Source organism: Trifolium pratense, linkage group LG4, assembly GCF_020283565.1.
Source record: "Trifolium pratense cultivar HEN17-A07 linkage group LG4, ARS_RC_1.1, whole genome shotgun sequence".
Lineage (NCBI taxonomy): Eukaryota > Viridiplantae > Streptophyta > Magnoliopsida > Fabales > Fabaceae > Trifolium > Trifolium pratense.
In genome coordinates this window covers 34,883,694-34,902,798 of record NC_060062.1, presented here as the reverse complement: position 1 = coordinate 34,902,798, position 19,105 = coordinate 34,883,694, and the positions used below count along the sequence as shown (strand labels likewise).

Below are 19,105 nucleotides of genomic sequence, written 5' to 3'. Positions count from 1 at the left end.
GGCGGCTCACTACGCCTAAGCACAATTCGTCGCTTCGATTTAAATTCATTAATTTCGTTATCCATAGCTACAAAATAAGCAAACGAAAAAAAAATCAATTAATCACATATAATAGTTACAATCCTAGTACAATACTAATTAAACACATAAAAGACTAATATGCAATTTGGAGTACAATTTATCAATTAAAAGCACTTCGCCTTCCCGAAGCCTCGTGCTTGGGGGGCTGTGTACCGGGCCATGGACCAAAAGGTGATTTGTTAAAGCCCAATACAAAGAAAGCCCAATGTGAGCATCTAAAGGAGAAGCGTGAAAACAACCATGAAAAACACATGATCCACCATGACTTGGAGAAGAAGGAAGAAACTTGGAGAAGAAGGAAGAAGCTTGGAGAAGAAGGAAAAGTAACCGCCCACTACCCATGAATTCCTCTCCAAGCAAGGCGGTTATCAAGCAACAAGAGGGAGATGTTTTGCCTATAAATAGGATCTTCTTCAAGAGAACAGAGGGGGGGGAACTTTTCACTGATTCTACATACACTCACTCTCATCATGAGAAACCACCATATTTTCATTCTTGTAAAGAGATTCAATTTCTTCTCCGACATACTTGTATCAGTTATCAATCTTGAATAATACAAACCCCTATGTTCTGATCGAATTCTGACTTATAAAACTCCCAGGGTTGTTGGGATTGAATTGAGTGTAATCACACCATTTGATCAATAATACAAACCCCCTTGTTTTTTTACCAGAACATTTTGGCGCCCACCGTGGGGCTGCGGTAAAAACATTTGATCCCAGCCTACCACATGAAACTAGACAAATATCATATATTACTTTAGAACACCTTCAATTTTCCAACGGAGAAGTATTGATTCGGTGCCGCCAGTACTGATGCATCTTCACTCTTTCAGTGAATTTTTTCGAAACAGAGTTTGAATTTGTTAAACACAATCACTCTGGCTGCAGAATCGAAAATACGGAGTAAAACTGCGTTCGCCGTCATCAATTCCTTTGGTTCATGCAATCTCTGTGGCGAACAAACAATCATCTCCAACCCGGCGGAACGGTGACAACTACTCGTGTTCCTCTGTTCGCCGCCTTCCCCAAATTCGGAGTTTTGAAGATTCCATTCATCACCTAAGCCTCCAGGAAGAGCTGCGACATCGTTGTTGACAATCACGATTGAAAGCACAAGTTACGGCAATGGAATTCAGTCTCGCCGCGCCAAAACATGTACTTATAGTCACTAACCATTATCGGATCATCGGTTAGCTTGAATGATCATAACCCAGGTGATAGCTTTCTTTTCTCTTTAATTTTACTGAGGATGTATTGCTCAGTTACCATTTCCATTAATTTTACGGATTCCAGTCATCTTTAATATTCTACTGTTATTGATGATGTGGTGTATGTGCCATGTTATAGTTAAGTTAATTAGTGATTTTGGATTTGTTAATCATAAACAATCAGTAATTGATGAAGAGTCAAAATAATTCAAACTTGTGGACTTGTTGTACTCTGTTTTTCACTTATCCTAATACTTCGGTTTAAAGGATTCTAATACTTCAAGTTTGAAGGAATAAAATGTTACTGTAGCACCCTTGGTAGTTATATGCTGTTATTATTATTTTTGCAATGAGATAACACAGGAAATGTGATTATAACAAATGTTAGTACCCTTTTTTAACGAGTCTTCATTAAGCTCGTATTTTGCTAATTCCTATTTTTATTACATTCTGCAAGGTGTTTATGACTTGAAAATTGACTGATAAGAAATATTTACTCAGCGTTCTATAAAGGGGTGTAGTGTACCTCTAAAAACAGTTTAATATCTCTTTGTTGTGCTTATGCTACGATGATAGTTCTATTTTTAACACTCTAAATTTATTACTATTTCTAAAAGAAAGAGTTCTTACAAGGAAATAAAATGTGGTTCTTATATGTCTCTAACGTCATCTCTCATAACGTGGTGTGTATTTTTCTTACATGTGCAAAATACATGGAAAGCAACACTCTCCCAAGAGAAGGCAAAGTATAAGCAATTGGTCATTAATGCCACTCGGCGAGATAAAAGTCGCCAACTAATATTTCAGGTTCAAGCATATTCCGCGATAACCACCGCAATGGAACTCAGTCTCGCCACGCCAAAACATAATTGTTTTTCTTACTAGGCGAGGAGCGCCGCGACAAACCGCCCATGGCGGTATCATTTTCGTTTATTTTATTTTTCATATATTATTATCGTTGAACCTCTAATGTATCAAAGCTTATTTGCAGTAATCATGATTAAGCTGCGGACTCTGAACAAAAAATTATTCAAGATCAACTCATATGAAAGCTCTGAACCAAATGTAAGGTTGAAAGGCCTTGGCGTTACCTGTAAGTCTTACGAGTTGGGTACGTCAGAAAAAGAAAATTATTAAACAAGGGTTACAGTGCCTTGGCGTCACCTACGAGTTGGGTACGTCAGAAAAAAAAATTATTATTAAACAAGGGTTACAGTGCCTTGGCGTTACCTGTAAGTCTTACGAGTTGGGTACGTCAGAAAAAAAAAAATTTTATTAAACAAGGGTTACAGTGCCTTGGCGTCACCTACGAGTTGGGTACGTCAGAAAAAAAAATTATTATTAAACAAGGGTTACAGTGCCTTGGCGTTACCTGTAAGTCTTACGAGTTGGGTACGTCAGAGAAAAAAAAAAAAATTTATTAAACAAGGGTTACAGTGCCTTGGCGTCACTTACGAGTTGGGTACGTCAGAAAAAAAAAATTTTATTAAACAAGGGTTACAGTGCCTTGGCGTCACTTACGAGTTGGGTACGTCAGAAAAAGAAAAATTAAAAAGGTTGAAAGGCCTTGACGTTACCTGTAAGTCTTACGAGTTGGGTACGTCAGAAAAAGAAAAATTAAAAAGGTGGAAAGGCCTTGGCGTTACCTGTAAGTCTTACGAGTTGGGTACGTCAGAAAAAGCAAAATTAAAAAGGTTGCAAAGCCTTGGCGTTACCTGTAAGTCTTACGAGTTGGGTACGTCAGAAAAAGAAACAGCAGAAAAAGGCGAGATTATCAACACCGCCAGAAGAAGCTTATACACAACCAAAGCAGGCGATTCATTATAACGCCAAATGACAACAGGTATAAAGTTATTCATAAATGATATATAATTATATTTAAAGAGCTAAAGACATTGCAGGTGCAAAGTTAAAAATTTTCAAAGGCGAGATTATTGTCAACACCAGACACAAAGTATAGTGGAAGTACGACTCCGAGCAGCGCCAATTCTTTTTAAATTGCCAAGAAGTCACAAAATAAGGCGTGCAAGCCCGGCAGTACGAAAATCAACTACAACAAAGAAGGGCGAGTCATAATGACGCCGAATCATTTACGATCGCCAAAAAGGCAACAGGCGAGATTGTTGTCAACGCTAACGTAAAAATGCAAATACAACGGAACAGGCGAGACGAATCGCGAAAGACGAAGAGGCGAGATTGGCGACAACGCTAGCTTGAAAATGCAAATACAATGAAAAAAGAGGAAGGGCGACTCGCTAACTTGCTCAAAGTCGCCAAGAAACAATGACAACAATATTCAAAGCCACAAATGGCGTACATCAAGATATTCAAAAGTCATAGAAGGGCGTACAAATTAGCTAAGAAATATCAACAACAAAAGGAAGGATAAGGCGACAAGCAAACGAAGAATATAAGTCGGCAACAAATAGGCGACATAGAACAACGCCGAGGCATAATAATCGCCAAGTGATTTCAATTAAAAGCACTTCGCCTTCCCGAAGCCTCGTGCTTGGGGGGCTGTGTACCGGGCCATGGACCAAAAGGTGATTTGTTAAAGCCCAATACAAAGAAAGCCCAATGTGAGCATCTAAAGGAGAAGCGTGAAAACAACCATGAAAAACACATGATCTACCATGACTTGGAGAAGAAGGAAGAAACTTGGAGAAGAAGGAAGAAGCTTGGAGAAGAAGGAAAAGTAACCGCCCACTACCCATGAATTCCTCTCCAAGCAAGGCGGTTATCAAGCAACAAGAGGGAGATGTTTTGCCTATAAATAGGATCTTCTTCAAGAGAACAGAGGGGGGGGAACTTTTCACTGATTCTACATACACTCACTCTCATCATGAGAAACCACCATATTTTCATTCTTGTAAAGAGATTCAATTTCTTCTCCGACATACTTGTATCAGTTATCAATCTTGAATAATACAAACCCCTATGTTCTGATCGAATTCTGACTTATAAAACTCCCAGGGTTGTTGGGATTGAATTGAGTGTAATCACACCATTTGATCAATAATACAAACCCCCTTGTTTTTTTACCAGATCATAAACCGAAGTCATATTTGTTTGGTTCGTAAAAACCGAAGTTTGTTGGCAAATTTTTTTCAAACCGCAAAGAGCAAAATGAGATTTTTGAAGTATAAAAGAAAGGCGGGGTCGGGAGAAAAAACTTCTAATACTAATACACACTATAGAAATTTCAAAAGGCAAAGAAGAACTTTCTTTTGTGTCACATTTTCCAAATTATTATATCCAACTTCTAATAATTCTTGTTGGTAACATACTTAACTAACATTATTTGCATTTTTCAATTAGTCGGTGAATAAAAGTTCACTCTAAAGTAGAATTCAAATTTCAATTTATACATTTATAATATAATGTATTATAAAATTTGAACCCAATTCATGTATTTTACATATATGCTGCAGGGGTGGATCTATGCCTAAACCTAGTGTGGCCTTGGCCATACCAAAATTCTCAATTTTTTTTATACATATATTAGGTCTATATGTGTATAGAGTTAAATATGTTTTGTCTTCGGGAGCTTAACTCGGTTTATTGAGACAATATATATTATTCAGAAGTCGGGGTTTAAATGTCGGGCACTCCACTTATTCATTTTTAAGGTACAATTTCTATCCACTAGGCTACTAGACAAAAAAAATAGTTAAATATGTTTTTGGTCTCTATAAAATAGTGACATTTTAAATAATTAATGTATTTGGACCATATTATAGTCCAAATACATTAATAATGCAATGAACCTAAAAATGTGAAATTTGCTTATAAAGTGTTAATTACAGAGGGAGTATTGTTTAATTTGTTTTGATGAGTATTTTCAAAATATTAAGTTTTTATAATTTTTACTAATAGACAATTAAAGATATTAGTGATCAAAATTGTGAATTGACGTACGTGCAATGGTCAAATTAGGTCTTATATTTAGGGACAGAGAGAGTATTTCTTAATCAATGTGCGAAATTGTAAAATGACCAAAGATTTGAGACATATAAAGTATGTGTTTCATGCTTAAATTCAACATTGTCATTTAAAACTGTTGATGTTAATAAATTTGGTCATACCAAAAAACAAATCCTAGATCCGTACCTATATGCGTGTGATTTTTATTGAATTTGTTGAGAATTATCTTAGATGTTAGGTTCACCTTATAGTTATAGATAAATATAAAACAAAAAGATCATAGATATAAAGAAGAAAAATGTTAACATTTACCTTAAAGTCTAGACTTTTGGCTAAAATGAAAGAGTGAGACAAGTGGTGCATGGTGCACCACTCGTCAATATCTCGATAACGAAAACAAATTTTATAAAATCTATCGTTGGATTGAAATTTTATATCATATAGATCATTCATATAAATTTTTAGAAAAATTGAACATCATTTGATGTGTTATTGAGGCTCATCAAGATTAACGTTTTATGAATTTTTACTGAATACCGTTAATTAACAAGTGGTGCAGCGTGCACCACTTGTCTCACTCTTTCATGTTAGAAATGGCCTAAAGTCTAATAATCTTAGACGTAGTTGGTGCTGCATGCCTGCATCAGTGTAGGGAAAAGGATTACCTGCAATCACCATGTTAATGTAATAGTCATTATCATCCACCCGATCAATAATAAATGGTTGAAATTAAAAATGTGTTTAAATTACAATGATCAATGAGATTCGTCAGATTGCTTTTAAAAAGCAGAGATTATTTACTGTGTGTAACTGCATGCAGCAGACAATCTGAATCCTCAATGTAGCACCCCATATATTGCCACCTATGTAGCCCCGATACGTGACACGATACCGATACGAGAAAATTTTCAAAATTCTCGATACGATACGGCCGCGATACGTTATTTAAAAATTAAATTTAAAATTAAATATATATAAATGCACAATATACAAACATAACTAAAATCGATAATAATAAAAAATTAACATTCAAATTACTCAAATTGAGCAAACAATGAACAATTACATATCTTAAGTTAAGTACTACCTAATTTGCTTATAAAAAAATACGTACTACCCAAAGACACACTTGTAACATCATACTCTAACATTCGATATTTAAGAGAAAACATGAATTGTATCCGTCTCATTTCCTACGTTTTTACCATCAAAGAGCATTAATTGTCCGATACTTTTCCGATACGCGTATCGGAGAAGTATCCGACACGTACCGGTTATATTGTTTTTTAAAAAATAATATTAATTTCCGATACTTTTCCGATATGTGTATCGGAGAGTATCAGACGAGTATCGGTATCAAGTATGTATCGGACACGATACTTCGCCATCTTTAGAATATTGTGGCTTCACAGATTGCCACATGCATATATATATATATATATATATATATATATATATATATATATATATGGAAGAAAAAGAAAGTCGTTCACTCAATCTAAAATTTATACTATAGACATGCTTTTTGGTTTCTCACATGTTCTTTCCACAAAAAGTAATAGTATTAATTAGACACTCTTCCATACTACCTTCGGTCATTTTTATAAGAAACGATTGACTTTTTAAATTTATTGAATAACTAATATATCTAATTCATAATATAAATTAGGTACGTTAAATATTGAAAGACTAAGATGTGAATTTTTTTTATTTTTTTTTATAAAAAGGACCAGATGTAATATTAATTATGAGCACATTTTTAGTGAGCTCAAACTCAAAATCTTGATATTCAAGACACAAATATCAAAATATGAGTCTGTTCAGATCTGAGATCTTGATGGTATGACTGTTCTGGGTCTTTGACTCTGAACTATTTGTGGCTAAATCCCACTAATAGAAGGTGTTACTTACACACAGTGTCACAATCAAGTCGGTAGGTGTCGAAGATGAGAGATATTTAGAATTAGACGTGACGTGACATACCTAATCTAGACCATAAAGTAGACTTATATAGGTGGATAATTAGAGTTTTAGAGAGCTTAGTACATATACATCCATATCGCTCAACTTGGTGGTTTAAATTGACTCTACTTAATTAATTTTTTTTATATTACGTCACACTTTCTAATTATTTAAACAACTCAATTACATTTCTTAAGTATCCATATTAAAAACTTTAAAACGAGTCTCACTAATCTCACACTATAGAGTCCAAATTTATGTTTTTAATTCTAAAAGGTGAGATATATCTTGGTTTCGAAACGGTAGAATTACAAAGTGGATAAAACAACTTATGCAAAATTGATACGGAGGTCTACGTGTTCCATCGAACATTAATTGTATATATTTTATGACATATCCACCGTATGATCACCCAGTTAAATTTGAATTGGATGACTTTTAAGTGATCCAATTCAGAATGAGTCGTGACCTAGTTGAAAACAAAAAATCATTCCCTTATTAACCAATACATAAATGCTGTATTGTAAGGTAAGATAGTTGATTATACTATTAAATCAAATCCGTCCTTGTACCAACAAATTTAATTAGAACCATTCGGTTGGTAAAACTTGACATATTTCACATTAATGTATTGTACTACATGCATCAAAAGTCCAAGAAACAACCATACTTTGTGTTTACAATGTAACAGTGACTACTACTACTATTGATGAGATGAAGGCATGAAATGCTTAATATTAAAAATCAATCAATCAACCAATAGGGAAAGAAATATCCCGAAATTAATGCGTTAAAGATGTTGAAAGGGCATGGAATGGGGGGATTTGGTGTGTCCCACAGTTGGTGACCAAAACAGATACGAAAGTGAGAAAAAAACCAACCCACCGACCTACATAGTATGGCCGCCTTCCACTATCTTAATTTTCAACATTATTTATTATTCTTTAGCGTCAACTCTTTGGTTTTTAGGAGAATGAGACCGATAATTGAAATTTGTTCAAAAGTTAACTGAATTTGACTATAATTATTATTTTCGTGTATATTATTAATTACTTTTTTTTTTTTGTAATTGATATATTATTAACTACTTATTCCAATCAATTGGTTATTTTTAAAGTTTTTTTTCTTTCAATTTTGTAAATCAAGTAGTATTCTTTGGCTATGCCCACTCAAATGAGTGAAATTTTTTTGGCAAGTTTTAACAATCCTTAAAATTGAATTCAAAACTTTAGATAAACTAGAAGAGATTCATGTTACTGATCGTCAGTTGATTCAATGGTGATTGGCGTTAATTAGACTTGGGGAGACCATAATTCGATCTTCCGCAACTGTGATTTGGAGGAGCTTAAGCCACTTGATGTTAGAGCTGACTCCGAACCAGATTAGACAGTTCAGTGTGTTGAATACTGATGATGGAAAAAGAAAAGACTTATATTATCTCATCTAAACTCTATTAGATATTTTCAAAATTATTTTATTACCAAATTCAACGACATTAATTTATCAATATTATTCTATGTCTTTAACGTAGGAATTAAGGGAACAATATCACAGTACTAGATTACAATTTTGTATACAATTATTTGGTATTAATAAATGTTGACATACTGTTTCTAGTCTTGTGAATATTCATTATTTTCTTAAGATGCAGTCTTGGAGATAAGAAGATACTCAAACGAGAGTCCCATCCCCTTACTGCCAAACTTTGGAATTATGACAACTAGGCTCCATAATTTTGGTATTTTATATTTAAAAAAAATATTAAGTGGAATTTTAATTGTTAAAATAAGACTTGCCTAAAAAAATTGTTAAAATAAGACTATTTATAAATTTCCAAGTCACGTTTGAATCATTTTTAAATCAATTGTAAGATTCAAAGATACTAATAAATAGTAAGTATTTTACCCTCCTTGAGTCAAAAAAATAGTCAAAAAAAGAAATGAAAAAAATACTCCATCCCTCCCAAATTATAAGGGAAAAAAAATAAAAATCACATTTATTAAGAAAACTGTCAAAAACAATTTAATTGTCAATCATTTTAGGTGTGGTCTAGTGGTGAGAGGTTTGGGTAGCATTAAGTGCAGGAGGTCTTAGGTTCGATCCTCTCTAGCTCTATTGTAACAAAAAAAATGATAGTTTTTTTAAAAAAAAAAAATATTTATTAAGAAAAAGTAAAATATTTGTGTTATAGACCGACCCAAAGTTCATGGTTGTTTATCGTACCTGGATCAGGAAATGCGCGTCTTCTGACTCAAACAGATCAAGTCATGGCTTTTTGGTCCGTCCTCGACCTCCTAGTTGTTTGGGCCGTGCTCGATGCTGGGTCAACCTTAAGCCTAGTCCAATACGGTTGCCACATCGATCCTGTTCCGTAAACACGACGTTGATAGACATTGTCCCATAATTATTTGACTCCAATGCTTCCGCAACCTCAATGCCCTCCCTACAAAAGGTTTCAATGGCGAACACCTCAAGATATGCATTTTTTTTTTTTGGTACACTCAAGATATGCAATTTTAATCCTAAATCATTTCATATTACGCTCTCATATTTAATCCTTAATTGAACGTAAGAGTGTTTGTAATCACTCAAGATCAATTTGGATATTCAAATTCTAGGATACTTTTGTTTTACTGTTTTTGTTGTTGAATTCATTCAATGCCCGCGCGCAAGACAAATTGACCAAAAATATTAAACTTTATGAATTGTTCAAAGTAGCTGAATTTTCATTTCATGATTAATGTCTGCTTTTGTTAACCATCAATCAATTTCACGACCTTTTAAGTTTTAATAAACCACACAAGTAACTTTCATATTTTGTTTGTGTACTATTTTATTTTCTCTCAAGAGTTTTACTCCTAAACAAAAGGACACGGTTATATAATGTTTGTATACTTTAACATTGCATCAAGGTCAATAATTTTCTATTACTTCTCTCCTTTTCATCTTTAATCCTTTTAATCCTATGCATAACTTGACCCTTCAATCTTCACATAGTTCCATAGGAAGAGGAGTAAAGAAATTCTAATGTAGATTTTTCGAGTTAAGATTCTTACCATTTTTTAACCTATTCATTTTTCTTTGGTTAGATATAGTGACTAGATATTCTACCTTTAAGGTAAATAAGTGAAGTATCTGAAGTTCGAACCTCAGCTCCTGCATATAAATTACAATATTTCTACTGATGAGTTAAGTTCACGGGGACTAACCTATTCATTTTTATTACTAATGTTTCTGAAATATAAATGTAACAATGTGACATTTAGCAAGTTCAATTATTTAATATTTATTCTAAAAATATTTAAAATTATAGTAATAGAATGAAAAAATGACCAAAAAAAATGATAAAAACTCAGATTTTTCTTCCTCACTTTATATCATTATTCATTCATTATTACCATCTAGAATGAAGCATATCTAGGCCCATAATCATATTTGAGAATGTGACATAATTACCTTTGTAGTGATATGTCTCCATACTTTTTCAATAATTACATTGAAGTAACACTCAACTAAATAGTAGACAAATAGTACATTTATTTATGAATTGATTTGAGGCTTTAAAGGCCACCCTTAGATTTAGCAATCTTAGTGTCTAACTAGAAGGGTGCCAAACATTTTCTATGGGGCAGAGAAATGAAGTTGCAATGTGCAATTGTTGAATTGAAGAATCTCACAAGGCAATGAAGAAGTGGCAAAATGAAGAAAACATAGCTGTAATTTTCCATATAAAAGTGAGGAACATATTGATGTACAAAGCCATCATGTGATATATAGTAAGTCACATTTCACATGGTTATAATTGATATTCACTTGACTGTGTGATGCTAATGGGTGGCTAGAAAACCCCACTGTTTTTTCTTTCACCCTAAATTTGTTGGCTTTTGTTATTTTTTAAAGGTAAATATATTATTAATTAACCGATATAAGACATACATAAATCGATAACAAAACTACATAATAGAGATGCTGTATATATGCAAAACACCGAAGATAAAAATCAAAACAAATACCACCTAATCGAGATCTATCTTTAAATTCCATAAAAATTAAACCCCCAAATTTGTTGGCTTTGTGTATATTTATAATGAGTATATGTGATGTTTTTTAATGACAACATTTTCAACCATGGATAGATATTAGTAAACGAAATGCTAAAGTTAATCCCTCACTTTGTTAGGGTATATTAATTTAGTCTCTCATTTTCATGTTAAGTTAATCTCTCACTTTGCAAACAGTTTGTCAAGTTAGTCGAATGATGAATTTTAACCGGGCGAGCCGAGTTTCACCCCACACAATTTGTTGTATATTAAAGTGATTGCATGTAACTACATGCATTTATAGTGTCGATTACGACATTGTGTTATTATGTTATAGGAGTATCAACATTGTGTGATGCATGTAAATAGTTACTTAGATCCATTAATATTTGTGGGGGTTTGATCTTTAACAAGTTAACTTTTAAAATATATCTAAAAGTTTGTATAGGGCTCAACATATGATGATCTTGTATTTTGTTGATTTTCCTTTATGTATGAACTCTTATCTTTAGGAACACCTTCACTAGTAGAAAAATGACATATTACATAAGCATTTTACATCTGAGGAGTATATGTCAGATGTGAAAAGCTATATGGAGTAGTCTTTCCATCTGGTTTCAATATCCACAGATGTGAAAAATATATAGACAAAACGTTTTACATCTGGTTTCAATGTACCAGAAGCATAACTGAACGCGGTGGCAATCCTGTAATTATGGCGAAAATTATCTAAAATATAAATATATCTGGCCATATATAGCCACAGATGTAAAAAGTCAGTATGAATAAAAAAAAAAAAAAATTGGAGCCAAGTAAAAGAAAGGCAAATCTTATCTTCTCACCAAACACATCTTATGCGATATCACCAAACACCATCTTCTCCAAATCGATCGAACCCAGCTACAACCCCAAATCGACTCTCCGCCGTCTCCTCCAAGCACCGCCGTCTCCCTCTCTCACTCTCAGCCGTCCTCTCTCTCTCTCTCACTCTCATCCGTCCTCTCTCTCACTCGTAATCTCCAACCGTAGCTCTAAACCAAACCTTCTCTCACTCGTAAGGGAAACGCAGCATCGCAAACCATCAACTCATCCTTCAACCGTGACGATCCCGATATCAATTGGCGATTCTCCCTAAATCTCAAACCCCGGTATGGATTCGTCCCCAAATCCGTAACCCAGTGTCGATTCATCCCCAAATTCCAGACATCGGTTCGCGCAAAATCTCTTGAAGAATTGGTACCACCATCGAAGGTTCATTCTTCCACTTCAACCGATTTCGTCGATGCCGATTCGCCGATTCTTCGTTCGTCAAAGGTAACCATTTGTTCTAATGCACTTTGGTTGTTCTAAAGTTATTATTTATTTTTTTTTGTTTTGATTTTTCTGTTGTTGTGCCTCCTCACTGTGATTTACTTTTTTTTAATGTCCTGTTTGTTGTTGCATTTTTTATGGTTACTATCTATGGTGTGGAAAGTCTATCCTCTGCTATTTAGTTTGGAAGTGATGTTGGTGAAGCCTTGGAACCACAACGAAAGCTTCAGTTTGGAGTGTTTGAATGTGACATGCTAAAGTGTGAGGGAGTTATAGAAGAGTTTCTTTTAGAAGTGTAAGATTGTTAAAATTGTCCTATCTAATAACAGGATGTATAGTTCTTTATAGAGGAGTTTTGTATTTCCATTACATGAGCTTAGTCATGTTTTTATGAGGAACTGTTTCTTAGTTGATTTTAGGTGTCTTCGTTTTGGAATTCCTCTAGCATACATGTGTGTCACTATCCAATAACCAAATACTTATTTAAGATATTGAATGCTTCACTGGCCATCATTATATAAATCAATTTTATGTGTGAATAAAAGTTCTTAAGAATTAATGTATTGTTAAAGCTTTCTTAGGAATTTATGTTATTTGTTTCTTAAAAAACATTTGTACTAGTAATCCTTATCATGAAAAAGTAGTATATGCAGAACTACATCACCTATATAGTGTGTCTATTTGTGATTTCGAGCTGCTAATGTATTCTTATGGAAGTGTAGAAACTGTGGTTTTTTTTCTGATTCATGTTTATAATGTACCAATTTACTTGTTCAAATGTCAATTTTATGTTTTCAAATATTTAATATATGGTTACTCATAAAATTTTTCATGTGATTTGTGATTTTTTTGTGCAGAATCCTAAATCCTAAATAATGAAGTGATCCTAAATCCTAATCAAACTACTAGTGATAAGTATTTTGTTGTGCAGAATCTTATCAAGGTAATGAAATTATAATCAAAATCAAAACTTTTCTTTTGATTTAAAGTCTCTGCAAGTGGTAACTTTTCTTTTGAAAACCTCTTAAACTTATTTTGTATATATAATTTATTTTTTTGGAATATGACAAGTAATAGGTTTTGAGCAGGTTGAATCTTAATACTTTATAATGTCATGAGTAAAGTGCTTTCAACTAGTCAACTATGTGAAGATGGAAATGTAACAATATTATTTGGACAGAGAACATCACAATACAGAGGTATGTGTATGAAGTGTTATTGTGAAACCTGCACACATGGTAATTCCAAACCATGTGTACTCTAATTAATTGTATGTGACATGCCCAAAACTGCTAATGTATTAGGTTTCTAAAGCAAACACGAATGTTTATGTTTCATTTAGGATTGTTATCAATTTGAATGCTAATGTATGCTAGTATATGACATGTATCCTTTATTACTGATATGTATATCATATTTTGATCTTATGCTTGATACCTTATTTTTTGTGGCATTGTCTTCACTCTCTTAATAGGAACTTTGATAAGTTGTTCCTTTCATGTTCTAGGGATTCTATTTTGCTCATGTTGGGTTTTTACTATTGTGACTACCATACATAAACATAAACTATTATGTTTATTGATAAAGAGTTTAGTTACTAATGATCAAAGAAAAAGTCATATATTATTTTGTGAATGGTACTCTGCAGAATATCCATCCAACTCTGCTTTGAGTTTAATAAATAGAAGGAAAATTGAACTCCAAAAGTCATAGGCCAAAGTGAGTGTGTGGAAGAGTGAAGCAACAGAGCAGGTATGGCCAGTAAACTCTACTTCTGGTGAACCTTGTACATGTAAGACTAGTGAAATTTGTTTTTTTGTGTCTATGACTGCTTTAACTTTGTGGAAAATGTGAGTGTCAAATTTGTGTGTTTTTGTTTGCTCTAAGTTTTAGTTTTACCTTCTAAGTGTCATTTATCTCTCTTATTTGAAAAGTTTAGGGATTTAGTGAAAGAGATGAAGCTTGTGCGTGTTAAGTGTTTGAGAACAATCTGTTTTTGTACTTAGTGTTAGAAAGTAATATTTACTTGTGGTTTGTGAGTTGTAATCTGAAATGAATATCATTGAACTTGTCTTAACTCAATTATCTTAGTGGATAGATCAAATGTAAGATAACTTGTGTTGCATTTTTTTCGATTTTAGATCATGTAGTATGATACTACCCGAATGTAATGTTAATATATATTAAGTTGGTCATGTATACATAATGGATTTGAGCCATGTATGTATAAGTAAATATATATTTACATATTGTAGGTGTTCGATGATCCCACGTCATTATCGGAGGAGAAGCTGTATGAATTGCGAAACAGCTGGGCAACTTGTTTTCTTGACTTATATAATCCCGAGGTGGATTATGATGTTGCCGATGATGAGGCTTAGGAGCTAGCTAGGTTAATTTGTGTGATGTTAGGTATTTTGCTTAGGAGCTAGTTGTATGAATTATGATGTTTTGCTTGAATTGTGGTATTTTGCTTGAATTGTAATGTAATTGTATTTTGGTTGAATGTTGAATTGTAATGCTATTTTAGTTTTTTTAATTACAAAATAGGATTTAAAATATTAAAGAAAAAAAAAACGCAGGATTTTTAAAAAAAAAATAAATAAAGTAACTATTTCACATCTGGTGGACTTGGTCAGATGTAAAAGGTCCAATTTAATTAAAAAATGGTCAACTAAAACACGAGAACAGAGGTAAAAAGTGTTGATTTTACATCTGGCGAATGTCAGATGTAAAAAGCATAAACTTACTACTTCTTGTACGTCTACATCTGACTGGCTTCAGATGTAAAATGGGGTTTTGGCCAGATGTAAAAAGTGTTTTCTGTACTAGTGCTTGTGCTTAATTTTTTAATATATTTTTTTGACTTCTTAAAAAAAAAAATATATCTTAGATATCTTTAAAAATCTGTAGCCACAATTGCAAACAATTATCTTCATTATTGATAAATATGTATTATTAAATATAAAATGCTCTGTATAGAGTATATATGTGGTATTAATTTTAGCCTTTTTGATAGACTTGACTAGACCAACTATAAAGAAGAGATTTGAGTATTTTTAAGTAGGCAATCAAATGTGAAATTCTGGTACACAGTAGACAAGTGTTGTCCACGATGTTCAGACAGTTTTCGTAACACTTGTCTTAACAGATAGAACAATAAAGCAGAGCATTAAAAACAGATACTGAAAAGCATAAATAACACACATACTCCCTCCGTCCCAAATTATAAGGGAAAAAACAAAAAACACACTTATTAAGAAAATTATTTAATATTCTAAAATTTGTCAAAAACATAATTTTGTTTCCAAAAATACCCTTATTAACTTATCACATGAAAAATCAAATGATAATCATAATATTAATTAGAGTGACTCTATAAAAGAATAAATGTTGTTGATGAAGCAATTGAATGGGTTCAATACCAAGAAAGAGGGGAAAGAAGGGTCATCCATTAATTCAAATTTTAATACCAAGAAGTTCTTGACCATAATAAATTCTAGTAATCATAATAAATTGAATTGTTTTGGAAAACATAACTAAGGGTATTTCTGGAACTTTAGAATTAAATTGGTCAAATTTGAGTTTTTTCTCTTATAATTTGGGACAAAAAAAATAGGCTTTTTTCCCTTATAATTTGGGACGGAGGGAGTAATTGTTAACTCAGTTTAGTCTAACAGCCTAATCTGGGGGATACCAATCCAGGTGGAAATTCATTATCAGCAGTATTAATTCAGAGCTAAACTCCCCCGTTTACAACTCCTCACTTAATCCCTACCCAATGCAACTTCTACCTAGGAACTCCTAGATATGAGACCTCGTCTCACTCCGCTCAACCTTACAACCAGTAAGGATTTCAATAACAACAGAATGAAGACACTCTCCTTGACAAAGATGAAGACACACTTCAAAGACATTAACACTTAGCCAACGACTAAGTTCACAATTTGGAGTTGCTTAAAAGCTTCCTCCAAGTACAATACTCAACTCATTACCTATAGGTTTCTGAGTGAGGACAGGTGTTGTTCCAATGTGTACCCACATCTGTCTCAACACTTGGTGTAGGCACATATGTCTCAACACTTGGCTAAAAGATGTTTTTGCAAAATGTAGCCAACATACAAAAACCCAACAAAATGTTTGATATTTAGTCTTAACTTATAAAAAAAATTCAGTTAAAATGAAAAATTAAGGAAATTGAAAAATGGCGAGGCCTACTATACACATTCATAATTTGAGGATATTTATTCATCGATCAATGAAAAATTCATTCAACTATATATAAAATTAGAAATAAAAATAAATGCTTAATTATTAAAATGGTCCCTTAAAGACATTTTAGGTTTCACAATGGTCCCTTAAAGAAAAAATGGTCCGGTTTGATCCTTAAAGATATAACTGTTTGCCACATTGGTCCCTTTCGTTAGTTTATCAACCCCAAATGTATTATAGGTGGACCAATATTATAGGTGGTTCACCATATACCTCAATATATTTTTTAATCTTAACCATTAGATCTTTTTTGAAGAAAAATAAACCATTAGATTTTGCAAGTACATCGGATCTAACAGTGCACCACCATCACCAACTAATGTTTCTGTTCATGTTCTTCCACCCAGAAACAACACACGCAGCAGCAACAACATTAAGAATTAACCCATAAACAACAAACAAGCAGCAAACACAAAAAATCTTCATGATATTCACCATCTTCATCTTCATCTAGAAAAATCATCAACTACAAAATTCAGAAAAATATCATATCGAGATTAAAAAAGCCCAAAAATTCATAAATGAAAAAATAAATCAAATCTTTAATAGAAAACAAAAAAATGAGAATCATCCAACACACCCAAATCTTCAAACATTCACACCCAAATCTTCAAACATTCAACACAGAAAATAAATTAAAAAAAGAAACCAAAATTTTTGCATATCTTCAAACATACCCAAATCTTCCAACAAACCCAGATCTTCAAACATCACTCAAAAACGATTTCGATCGCATTTTGTTCTACTTCTCCAAAAAAAATTCATTTTTATTATAGTTGTTAATTTTTTCTTCTCTATGTTTTGGGAAAGTATGCAATTTTTCGACTTTATTTTGATGCAGCAATTCATGATTTTTTTGATTAATTTTGTTTTGGTTATTTCCCAGACCAATCTTGAGGCTATAGGAAGCAGTTGATTTATCTTAGATTGAAAATTTAGATTTAGTTTCCTCTCTGAGATGATTAGGAAAAATGTTTAGTTTTAATTTTAAATTTTTTGGGTTTATCTTTACGAAGATGAATAAGGATGAAGATGAAGAAAAGGGGTAAAAGTTAGGTGTTGGTGGTTTACTATTAGATTACATAGACTTTACAAGATTCAATGGTTTAGATTTCAATAAAATGATCCAATGGTTAAAATTTAAAATTTTATTGAAGTCTATGGTGGACCACTATGTATATTAGTTCACTTTAGATAGTCTCATGCCACCTATTCACAATTTAACGTTTTTTTCTCAAAAAGTAACGGAAGGGACTACAATAGCAAACAATAATGTCTTTAAGGGACCAAAGCGAAACTTTTATTTTTTAAGGACCAATATAAAACTAAAAATTTCTTTAAAGGACCAAAATACTAATTAAGTAAAAAATAAATAGACTCGGCTAGGGATAGTGATATTTATCAACTCAAAACGACTATTTCAAAACGTGAAAAAGTCTGATATTAAGGCTCAAAAGGGAACATAGAATATGGTAGTAAAAATATCAAAAAGTACAACATGACTAAGTAGAAAAATCCCCAAAGGTTCATGTATGTAGCTTCCCAGTTTCCAAAAGTAGTGGTTATAAACAATTTACTAGTCAATTAATTGGGGTGAAACAAAGCCATCACGTGTGTTATCAATAAGAGGAAACAGCAGGGAAATGTGATAACTAATAAAGTGCTTAAAACAAAGACAATCATACAATTACAAAGAAATCTCCCAAACTTTTTGTCCTTTTTGATGTACATGTTGTGTCCTAATTTCATTAATTTTGTTTCCTGTGGAGGGCATTTGAATGCTAAGTTTTTGTTAGGTACATTAGTCAAAATAATTTCAATTAGAAAGTTTAAGTTGACTAAGTAAAAAAATGTTGAATATATGTTACATTTTTTCAAACAACTTTTCTTTTTGGACATTTTTATTTCAAACAACTAATTGATGAAGCTAGCTAGCTAAATCATATTTTAACTTGAAGATTAGTTTGCGTGTTGAGATGAGATTTTAGAATAGGGATTTGAATGAGACATATTTTTGGTTGATGGGGGAGTGAATAGACTGAGTTTGGAAGAGGGAGCCGAACCTGAAACTAGGTCTTCAAATCATTATCATTTTTTGTATCAAAAAAAAAATATCATTATCATTTTTATGAAAAAAAATAAAAATAAATAATGAACTATTCTGATCCGATAACACAATAGAAATACGGATTCAGATTTTCTCTTATCTTTCCTCTCTAATATTATGTCATGCGCAGATTTAAATCGTGCATCAACGATATTATAGCATTGACTTCTAACATTTAATAAAAAAATTAAAGGTTGA

At 32.6% G+C, this 19,105-nt stretch overlaps 1 long non-coding RNA gene across 1 annotated transcript; it reads left to right on the top strand.

The window, feature by feature from the left end:
• Positions 1–12,080: 12,080 nt before the first annotated feature.
• LOC123922637 lies at positions 12,081–14,999 on the top strand. The gene is made up of 6 exons (XR_006814235.1): positions 12,081–12,531; positions 12,692–12,823; positions 13,386–13,471; positions 13,617–13,727; positions 14,177–14,280; positions 14,784–14,999. It is a non-coding gene; the product is annotated as an uncharacterized LOC123922637 (long non-coding RNA).
• Positions 15,000–19,105: the final 4,106 nt, after the last annotated feature.